Here is a 12,432-nt window from a genome sequence, read left to right as displayed (position 1 = left end):
GGCTCATCGCCTTCATCCAGGCTGTTAGTGATCTTATCAGTCAAGTCTAAGATTGCAGATTCTGTGTTTAGTTTGTTTTGAAATCCAAACTGATTAGGCAAGAGAATCTTCTGGGTTTCTAGATAGGAGACAAGCCTACTTTTAACGATTTTTTCAATGAAGACACTTAGCCAAAAAATGGGTCTATAGTTGTCTATATTTGTTTTATCACCACCTTTATGTATTGGGATAACCATTGCATATTTAAGTTGGTGAGGGAAGGAACCGCTTTTAAAGCTTAGATTAACGGCTTGGTAATCAAGTGAACTATGTGTTTTATTATGTAGGGAGAAATATTGTCATTACCAGCAGCACTGTGTGTTTTAATGGTGAGGATTGTGTCAACGATTTCTTAAGTGGAGGTTGGGGCTAGAATGAATTCGGTGTGAAGAGAGTTCTGTTGTCTTACCCGTGGGGAAAGGAGTTTTTGTGTTTTGTTGGTCACTTTCAGGATTTTGTTGGCTAAGTTCGTACCGATGTTACTGAAAAAATGATTGAAATGATCGACTAGGGTTTTTGGTTCATCACGGATTTGGATATTTTTCCCATTAATAACGAGTGATTGAATTTTGAGTGAGGTTTTTTTTGTTTTCTGACATGTCATTGACTACGTTCCAGATTACTTTACTGTCATATCCTGATTCTTCAATTTTTTTATAACAGTTTTGCTTGGTTATTATTATTAGATTATTGCAAATGTTACGATATTTTTTATAAAAGCGCAAGAGTTGGGGGTCTGCGTTGTTTAGGGCTTGTTTGTGGAGTCCGTCTCTTTTGCGTATACAGAAGATAAGGCCATTTGTAATCCATGGTTTTAATTTTTTTTTTGTTGGATGCCGTTATAATGGGGAAAGTAGCGTGATTAATGTGAGCAGTTAGTGATGCAGAGAAATTTTCTATGGCTTCATTAACGTTTTCAGAAAGCAGGATAGATTCAAAATTTTCTTCTTTAAGATACTTCATCAGATGATCCATTACAACAGTTTTATGGGAAGGATTACTGGGCTTAGGGGGAGATGATTTAGTGTTGTGTAGTTCAAGAATGGTAGAGTAATGGTCAGTTACAGTGGATTCGAATACAGCTGAATTAGCAGTTCGGTTTGATCTAATCATAATGTGATCTATGCATGTCTTAGTAGTGAGGGTGACTCGTGTAGGTGTGTTGATGTATGGTATAAGGCCATGTAGTGCGAAATCGAAATTAAAAAATCGAATTTTTGCTCTACAAGATTCATTATTCATTTCTTAATGTTTGAATTTCCGATGTGAATATTTCTGTAGTTAGGATGGTGCTGTGAGCGCCATCTGTGTTTGTGGGTATGATACTTTCTGTGTCATTGGGCAGAGCAGTTTCCAATTTCTGTGGTTGGATTATCTGTTTTGGTTGTTTGGCAATAGATGGCAGATCTTCGTTTTTTGTTGTTTTGTTTGGGAATTTTGGGTTTGTTATGTTTGTTATGCAGGTTTTGCATTTCCACTCTGAGCTTCTTGCAGTGTGGCGAGATGTTTCAGAGATATCAGCACAGGCAAGGTGGAAGATGCCTTCGCAGATGCAGCATGAAGTGCAGTCTTAGTATTCATGGTAGACGTTTTTTGATTCAGGCTTTGAATAAGAGAGAATCCACTCAAGTTTTTAATTAAATAATGAGGAGCTCCACTGAGTTATTTTAACTTTTTGATTTATAGTGATAGCCGAAACGTTTATATCAAGTGACAGTTGTAGAGGTGTTATGATGAGATTTAAGCACTAAAAAATCCACTTCTTGAGATAAAAATTACGCTGGTTTGTCGCGCAATATCCATTTTAGGCTAGTTAGGCACTTTTGATTTAGTTCACTGTCTTTTTGTATGTTTATTTTTTATTATTTTGATGCGGGCATAGAAATGCGTGGCAAAAAAAGACTAGGGTGCAGGTAGGTTTTTTTTGAATATTTTTATAAAAAATATTTTATTACAACCGAATAAAACACTATCGCGAAAACGTATTTTAAGCAGAGTGACATGGAATAACAAGAGCTGACATCATAAATTATCTTCTTCTTTCTGAGATAAACTCAATGCATTCTGTTGGACTTGTTATGCATCTTAGTTCTGGAGGGAGTTTATTCCAAGCCTTCGGCCCAGATGCTCTGAGAGCGCCATCACTAAACTTAGTATTTGGCTTGCGCTTAGGTTCCTTTAGTCTGCCTATAGCTGATGATATTGCTGATTTAAGAGTTGACTGCCTCAGACCAGTGTTTTCCAAGACGCACAGAGTGAGGCCATTTTATTGAACATACATTTAACGAGGCAAGTTACTCCCACGCATAAGTTCGACAAACTGAACAAGCACTGTGGTCACTAAACGTGCTATTACTAGACCACAATAAGAGACATTATTCAATTAGATCGTACCTTTAGAGTAAAACAAGGTTTTCTCCTCAGAACGTCTACTTAAAGACGGTGTCCCTCAAGGCGGACAAATGTCACCTAAACCATATAATATCCATTATAGTGACATTCCTAAACTAGTTAAAGATAACTTAACAATCTCTCAATTCACCGACGGTACTTATATTACATCGAGTTCAGCTGTTGCGACCACTGCTATTGCCGCATACAGATCAAGTTTAACTAGTCTACTAGACTACTTCAAAAATGCCGAATTTTAATTAATCCCACCAAAACTCCTGCCATCGTCTTTACTCAAAGAAAATACAAACAACCCCCGAAAATAATAATGTTTGGAAAAAAGTACCATAGGAAAAATCAATCAAATACCTACGTCACTCTAGACTCATGTTTAAAATGGAAAAAATCCTTATTTAAATTAAAAATAATTCTTGAAATCTTTCAAAGAGAAGTAAGGAGTCATGAGTGGAAAATCGCGCAGCACTGATTTGTCAGGATCTATTTTAACTAGTGAGAGTTTTTTAAGAAACAGATAATAATTGAAAAACATTAGATATGAAGTAATGGCAATAAAGAATGATAACATATTACTTACAATCTAACTATTCATTACTCAGGAATGAGAGCGTAAATTGAATAGATATGATGACATATGTTGTAATGATTCCAATCATCTAGAAAAAAAATTGTTAAATTAAAATGAATCATCAACAAAAAAAAAGATTTTTTTTCAACTTTAGGATTTAAAAAAAAAAAATCGCACCTTGCGCCATAATATGAAGTATGTCAAAAAAATACAAATTTTTTTTTTTTTTATTTTTTTTTTTATTAATTATACCCGCTAAACTGCTCAAGCAGTTTGTCAGCAGGTCAGTTTAACATAATATATTATCAAAGCATACAAAAAGCGAGAAATCACAATATTTAAAATATATACAGAAGAATTTAAATAAGAACTTAAATAATCACAAAAACAGAGCCATACATAAAAAATAGTAAAAAAATAATAAATAGTAGTATTATCTGTATGTAAGGATAGAACGGCCAACCTTATGATTCCAGAGATAGCCTCATTTTTAATGTCAGCGCCATACAAATTTTTCTTAAAAAAATTATAACTCCTTCATTTGTACACGCAATTGCTTCGTACGACATTTTATAGCATAGTAATGATCAGCAGAATCCATTTCTAGCCAAAAAAAATACCCTTGAAAATTCAAGTTTCTATGTCTATGAGAGGCGATTTTCAGCCCACCGTGCGCCGGTACATTCGAATTATGAATATGAATACATAGTTTTGTTTGTTTAAAAACTCAATGCTTTCAAGAAAGGCATAAATGTACAATATTGTGTCGATGATTCAATCCAATGTTGTACTTGTAAAAAATGAACTTAAAATATATTCAATAGTGTCCTGTGAAGTCGTATGCAGTACAATAATTCGTAATTCAGATGGCAGTGCTGCATTATAATCTTCCAATCATAATTTATCAGACTGAAAATTGTTCAATAATAATAGAAATTTTGTATATTTCTTTGTCATGAATATCACCTCTCGATTAAAATTAATTTGGGTATGGATCCGAAATTTCCGTAAATATCCAGGAAAAGATGGGAGACATCTTATAATGAACAGCGAAACTTCTAACATAGACTAGTGATGTAACGGTGCGTAGTCGGGATACACGCCAAACGCGCGCCCAACATTTGTACACGGTTGACATTTGTCACATGAGAACGGGTCGCTTCTACGATTCGTTCTTAGGTTCAACAGCTCGGCTGTGGAACGAACTGCCGGCCTCTGTGTTTCCTCCCTCCTACAACTTGGGACTCTTCAAGACCCATGTTCACTCCTTCCTCTCCACAAAAAGACCCTCCACACAGCATCCCCAAAGATGACATAGGCCCTGAGGGAAATTATTTTCTTCAGGGCCTCCTGTGTGGAGTTAATATAAAAAATAAAAAAAAACCGAACATTAGAATCCAATAAATGTTTTAAAATACCTCTTCAAATCACCCACATTTCTTCGCGGGTGTTTGCAAATTGGCCAAAATGTGGCCAAATAAGGTCCAGTGGATAAAGGTCATTTTTGTTATGTGTACAATATTTATTTATAAAATATTACAATATTCTTACTTTAGCAATGCTATGAAAAAAATATTCTTCTTGAAATACTATACGTATATATATATATATATATATATATATATATATATATATATATATATATATATATATGTTATGGTTAAGGTTTTCACGGGTGTAAGATGTAGAATAATGTTCTCGGTTTACCCGCGTAAAGCAGTCCTTAAAAGGACTTTTTAATTTCTGACGTTTCGGACAGATCTCACTGTCCATCTTCAGAGGCCTTATGTCTTGAATTTCGTCTCAAACTGAACGCTTTCGCGTGTCTGTTCGGTCCAGAAGTCAAGATACAAGTGGGTGCTTATCAATTCTTATGTCTAGGACGGAGTATGCGTGTTGATAGTGATTTGACGGTAGAGGGGGTGGGGGCGGGGTTGGCAATATCAAGCAGTATGTGTGTAGCGACCTGATTGGGTTGCTTTGAACTTGTTGGAAGTGTTTCTGAGAATTTTGGAAATGCCGGTTTTGGGTTATTTTGGTCAATTATAACTTTCCAGGTGTTGGGAATTCTAATTGAGTCATTTCTGGTATTCATATTATTTTTATGTTTATGAATTTCAATTGCTTCGCGGTAAATTCTTTTTGGCTCATTGTATATGCTAGCTATTGTTGTGGTACTATTAAAGTCCATTTTATGACCTTCATTAAGGACATGTTGCACTATGGATGAAGTTAAGCGTTTATTAGTGACATCCACCTTGTGTTCTGCAATTCTACATGATATTTTTCTGTTACACCGTCCAATATACACCTTTTCACATGCCCCACAAGGTATTTTATAAATACCATGAGACTCAAGTGGAATGTGGTCTTTCGCACTTCTTAATAGAGATGAGATTTTATTTTCCGATTTATAAATTGTTTTGATTTTATTGCTTTTGAGGATACGACTAATTTTATCTGTTGAGCCTTTGATGTATGGGAGAATCGCTATAGAAAGGGGGGGTTCTTCTTCCGTTTCAGGATCAGTTTTTTTGCGTCTATTTATGGATTTTTCAATTAAATATTTGGAGAAGCCATTTGCTTGAAGAGCGCTACTAAGAAGATCTAGTTCTTCGTGAATATGATCTTTGTCCGCTAGTCGTTGTGATCGGGTAACTAAGGTATTTATAACTGATGATAATTGAGATGGATTGTGATTTGAGTAAGCGTTTAAGTATCTATTTGTATGTGTCGGTTTACGATATACGGTATGGCCAAGGCTGCCGTTATTTTTCTTTTTAACTAAAATATCGAGAAATGGGAGACAATCGTTTTCTTCGATTTCCATGGTAAATTTAATATCTTCGTGGATACTGTTCAAATGAATAAGAAAGTTATTTAATTCTTTAATTCCGTGTTGCCAAATAATGAAGGTATCATCTACGTACCGACGCCATAGTGAAGGTTTCAGAGGAGCGCTCTCTAGTGCCTTTATTTCAAAATACATCATGTAAATATTAGCGATTACCGGGCTAAGGGGGGAACCCATGGGAGCCCCAAGGATTTGTTTATGTATTTGTCCCTCAAACTGAAAGTAGGTATTTTTAAGGCAATGTTCCGTCAAAGTGATAAAATCAGCAGGAACGTCTAGTTTTGTTTTTATTAACTCTATTGCTTCAATGATTGGTATTTTTGTAAACAAAGAGACTACATCGAAGCTAACTAAAATGTCCCCTTTTTTTAGAGTTATATTAGAAATTATTGAAGTAAAGTGCTCAGCATTACGCACGTAAGAATCAGCTTTTTCAACAAAAGGCTGAAAGCGTTGGGCTAGAAATTTTGCTAATTTCTGGGTGGGTGAACCACACGAGCTAACAATAGGCCTGAGGGGTGCGTTAGGTTTATGAATCTTTGGAAGACCATACATTTTTGGACAACTTGATGACTTTTCTCTCGGGATAAGTATCTTCTTGAGTTCATCATCGAGTTCAGAAGCCATGATTTTACTTTTTGTTGTTTTCTCAAGATATGTAGTGGGGTCATTTTTATTTACTTTGTAAACAGGATCAAGTAAAATTTCGCGCATTTTTGAGCTATAATCGCTTGTATTCATTATTACTGTCGCGTTGCCTTTATCTGCCGGTAAGACTATAATTTCTTTATTCAAACGAAGTGCCTTAAGGGCTTTAGATTCTTCTAGTGTAATATTTTTCTTGGGTTGAACGGCTCTTCTAAGAATATGGCAAGTTTCTTGTCGGATTATTTCGGCTTTGTTTAGGGGAAGTTTTGAGATGGATGATTCTACTGCGGTGATAATATCTTCTTTTGGAATTTTTGAAGGTGTTACACTAAAATTGAAACCTTTTGCAAGTACTGATTTAGTGGCGTTATCAAGGGGAAAGTTTGACAAATTGTGAACGACTTTATCTATATCTAAAGCGTGTGTTTTAGAGGATGGAGGTGCGCGGTAGAGAGAGTTGAATTTCTTTATTTGGCGTTAAATTAAAAAGTCCTTTTAAGGACTGCTTTGCGCGGGTAAACCGAGAACATTATTCTACATATATATATATATATATATATATATATATATATATATATATATATATAAAGACATGGATATAGACAAGGGTATATACATAAGCACCGAGCCAAGATAGTAATTTAGAAGAATGTTATAATGAATGAATACCCACAAATACATTAGTAAAAATAGATTATGCTCGATTAAAAGGGATAGAAAAAGAGAGAGGAACAAACAAAACAAAGTACGACACGACAAGAATTACGTATTTTCGTTTTTATATGTTTTAAAAAAATAATCGATTTTTATAACTTAATGCCTTCTTTAAGTAAACTCTCGATATAACATTTTTTTGTATTGCACCAAAACAAAACATTTTAAGTAGTTTTGGGCTATTATTTTTATTTTATCAATTATTTTCACGGTTTTATGACGGAAAAATATCTTTAGGTTATTTTAATTGAAATATCACTGGTAAATAATATTCTAATATGTAACATATTATATAATGTTATAATAATATTTCACTAGCGGTTCCAAACCTGCTCCGCGGGTTTCTTGCTGCTCGGCAAATACTAGGCTAAAGAATAATAACATGTATAATTTTGGCACAGTAAGAATGACATTTGTTTGGATAAAACTTTACTTACAGCTACTGTTTTAATACGCATTTAAAAAACACATTTTATTCAACTTTATGACGTTAAAAAAACAACTTTTTGTATTTAAGATGTTGAAAAATATTGATATTTGATATTATTGCCATAGATAATAATTAACGCAAAAATTTTCCAACCGACGCACCATCTTGACAGAACACCGATATGAAATTCGCGCATAATTCGCGTTTGTTTGTACGCAATGTTGACACTGCCAACCTTACAATAAGAAAACATGAAACACAATCGGAAGCTAGAAACGCAATAATCTAAATATAATTGAAAATATTTAATAATGTGATAATGTTTAAAAATGTGTAAAACGGGTTTTTATTATATAAATAATCTGTTATAAAAACCGTTATTCAATAAAATAAGGGTAATATGGCAAGTTTAAAAAAATATTTTTGTATGTAAAAAAACCCAACTTTTTAACATAACCATTCCTAAATTAACCCAACCACACATTTCCTAACCTTAACTATAATAACCCAACCTAACCTTACCTAATCAATAATAACCTAAACCAACCCAACGTAACCTACAATAAACCAACCTAACCTAACCTTTCTTAAACTATCCTAAAATCAAAACGCTTTATTTAAAAAAAAATCGTATTTAGCGTGGCCAGTTCCCGAATAATTGCGTAAATGGGTAAAGGTAAATTGATATATATTAAACAAATATATATTTATATATATATATATATATATATATATATAGGTTTATGATACGGCACTTTGTACCTCTTAGCGTCTGCAAATAACCGGAACTATTGGATCATTTCGACTTACTTGATCATTGAGCACTTACTTGATCATCGACAAATTGAGATTTAAATGCCATTTTAATCGTCTCGGCGAGACGAGATCAGTGGCATTTTCAACTCAATTTGATGTGACAAGTGCGATTTTCGTGAGCATTAGATATGCTCCTATATGCGATTTTATCTCAGATATTCAACCTGACTTTGTTAATTATTTCTATCGTATGTTAAACTAACTTCATTGATCTCAAAAAGCGACGTTGCCATCGTTATTTGTGTCAAACGCAGGTGTACAAATAATTTTCTAAAGTAATTAAATGTTTTAACAATTGTATGCAAAAATAGCCTCTAAAGTAATATTATTTAGAGCTTATTATCGTACGACATTGCGTATTGGTCTAAACAATATTCGAAAGGAACTATAAGGCTCAAGAATTGTATGCAAAATTAACCTCTAAAGTTATATTATTTAGAGCCCATTATCGAATGATGTTGTTTGCTAGCACAAGGCTGGTTTGTTTGTATTGGTCCATTTGAAGCTAGCTTCAGGTTAGTTTTCTGAAACATTTGAATGACTTGCTACTGGCTTACAGATAATATTAAATATTACCGTTATTCATGACTCATGTGCATTCATGTATATCACGCGGTTGACTGGTTGGTTTGTTCTTGCATTTTATTAGATAGTAGGTATATTTACTTACAAAATGTCACGAAGGAGAGTTGATAAAATCTTTCAGCTTTGCGAAATGGATTTTAAATACGGTAAGCTATTACATATTTCTAAATAAGTAATAACCTAAATTGTAAAATATAGTAATTAACAATTAATCTATGCTTATCAAATGAGTACAGAATAATTACCGTATTTTATTATAGAATAGAATATGATATAATATGAGAACCCAAGCAGTAAAATTATTTTGAATAATAGATATATGTATTTATTCCGATACTAAAATATACATTTAAAAGCATGTTTTGTTTTCAAATAGTTGTTTCTTAAAATAATTAAGTTAAAACAAAGTTTTACACGTCGGATAATCACCCATTAATTTGTTCATATTCAAATTAAGCAAATTCCTTTGTGGTTAAATAAAATTTGCAAAAACAGAAAACTGCAGGTACATTTATGTTTCTTAATGTGTTTTTTCTTGATATTTTATAGATGTTTCAAGAACCAGTGATTTACGTACATCAATAAACAGTACTGACGACATGATCTCGTCTTCACCTTTTTCGCCAATTTCCAAAGGACAAAGTTTAATCATCAGCAATATGCAGAGCATACTGGGCGAAGAAATTAACCATGAAACTTCCTCAGATTCAGGTAATATTCACTGATAATAATCTGAAATATTACAGAGCTACCTTAGCTTATAGTAAATTGTTATAGGTAATATTAGAAATGCTGCTAATTAATATTCCGTTGCAAATGCGTAATTAGTCTGTTATCTTGTCATTATATTAGGTTAGGTTTCACATTTGTGCACTTGAATTACTTACTACATTGAGATATTATTATTGGATAAATATATAATATATTATGCTTTATTTTAGAAACCAAAACTGAAGTAATGTTAGAAAGGGGTCTGCCGATGTCTGACGATGATGATTCACTATACAAACCGAACAACGTTACTTCTTCCACTGAATCAGGTATCTACAGAAAACATGTTTAATACTCTTGAAACAATCAATACGTAACATATAATTTGATTATTATATCGTCGCTGTGAAATCAAACCGGCATATCTGCAAAATGCTAGTTTTTCACCAGAGCGCTTTAAAGATTTCGCATATGATATTTGCCTTTTAACGTCTGTTTGGTTCACCTCAAAGCCACCTTATGAATGAATAAAATTTAGACGAATACTGCTTATTGAAGTAGTACTTGCAAATAAATCAAAAATTGCTTAAATTAACAGTAAAATGCAGATATGCCAGTATGGCTTTAAAATCAGTGTAATATTTGCTTTTGTGTCAAAGTGGCTTCTTCTTTTGGAACCTGTTTTAGGTATAAAAAAAAGATAATGTTGTCAATGAAAAAATAATTTATTGCTTCACAATTTTTTTATAAACAATTAACATAAAACTGCTCTTCCCTTTGCTGGTAACTTCAAAGTTTCCCAATCGTTTATGGAAATCTGAGTAAATTGACGGTATTATCCCGGCGGTAACTAACTTTAGGATACAATTTTTCTTCTTCTCATCAATGGTCTCTTGGAATAAGCTTGCATCAGAACAGGATTCACGCTCCCATTGCCCCGTTAATTCCCTTTCTTCGCCTCCTCCCAGGCATGTGATCCGTAGGATGTTTTGAAGTAAAAGTTGCCGTCGTCTTTAATTACTTTAAACATTTGAATGTCCAAAATGGGTAAAATTACCTGGGGGTCCTTCAGAGCTTTTATATCAAAAAGTCCTCATGATTCAACTCATGAACCAGGTAAGGCTTGCCACTTTTCTTTGCCGTTTTCATGGCCATGGCGTATTGGGAAGGTAAGTATATAGGTTCGCTTTGGAGTGTTCTTTTAACTTATTTTTCAATGGTTGAGTGAACCGAATCCACCTTGTTTTGGGTGTGGTCCTTTACTAAAAATTTGTGAGTGATAGATTTTATGTTTTTTACTGTTGTAACAGTATATTTGTACATTGCCATCATAAACTTATTTTTTTGTTGTCCACAACAATTATCGTTGTAAAAGACAACGTCTATTGGACAGTCAGCTTTGTCATTTAAATGTTGCAGTCATTTCAGCACACAGCTCCGAATCTAAATAACGCTTCTTTTTCCCTGTGTTGGTTCACTCTTCCACGGGTTTTAGACTCGTATTCCTCACCGCAGTCTCGCATCTTTCAGTTTGCTAAAGTTTTTTTTATTAAATTTGCCTATTTTAATTTATTTTTTTAACCGGGAGAAATTTTACCCGGGTCAGACATTTTGGCATATATGCCGGTTTGTTTTGGTTGAGGCTGCTATAAACGCTTTTGTTAAGTGCAAACCGGATTATCTGCCAATAAGTCATATCTGGGTAATAATAAAAATGTACTATTGTGAGATAATTCAGTTTTACTTACATGATGGACGCATTTCCCCCTTGAAAGTTTTGAAGCAACTGGCCTACTGCGGAATAGGTCTGTCTTCTGCTAAAAAAAGTTGCGATTCCCGCGTAAATGCATACCGACCCAACGCCATCTGACAGATTTTTATTCAACTATACGACATGCCGGTTCGACATAAGAATAGAAGGGAAAAAAATAAATTTTTTGACACCAATAACTCAAAAGCTCCATTTTTGCACATATGCCGGTTTGATTTAACAGCGACGATATGGTCAGAGGTGCGGCCCAGAAAGCCGAAGGTCCTAGGTGCGAGTCCCAGATGTGACCGTATCTTTTCTGTTTCAGATTTTAGATTGAGTGATGCTAATATTGTCTTCATTTAATTAAATAATTTTATTTAATTATAATTATTTTACAAGCAATAATTATTCGCCTGAAACACTCATCCACATTGAAAAATCTCCTGATAAAAGATACATAACACCAACGGGACTCGAACCCGTGTCCCCTCGATTTCCGGTCGACAGCTCTGACCACTGAGCTTTGGCGGCTTATCGGCTATCCGCGAAATAATTCAATATATACTAGTGTTTCATTCAACAATTACTGCTTGTTTATAATTTGAGGTTTTACTAATTAAGTTTAAAGAAAGCTAATTAATGTATTGTTACTTTTTAGATATGAAAATTTCCAACGCCGATGATGAGCAACATCATTTAGAGAAGCAGGAGGCAATCGAAGTGTCATCGACTACAACTCGAAGCATTATTTCTACTAGTAAAGGAGCACGAGTGCATAACCGTAAAAACTCATGTCCATATTGTACTAAACTGGTAACGAATTTCACACGTCATATTAGCACCCAACATCCCTTAGAGGCAGAAGTTATTGAATACAATAAAATTTTGGATACTGATCTGCGAGA

Source organism: Hesperophylax consimilis, chromosome 24 (assembly GCF_061612785.1).
Source record: "Hesperophylax consimilis isolate HC1 chromosome 24, BYU_Hcon_1.0, whole genome shotgun sequence".
NCBI classification, from domain to species: domain Eukaryota; kingdom Metazoa; phylum Arthropoda; class Insecta; order Trichoptera; family Limnephilidae; genus Hesperophylax; species Hesperophylax consimilis.
Note: the sequence above shows the minus strand (reverse complement) of the source record.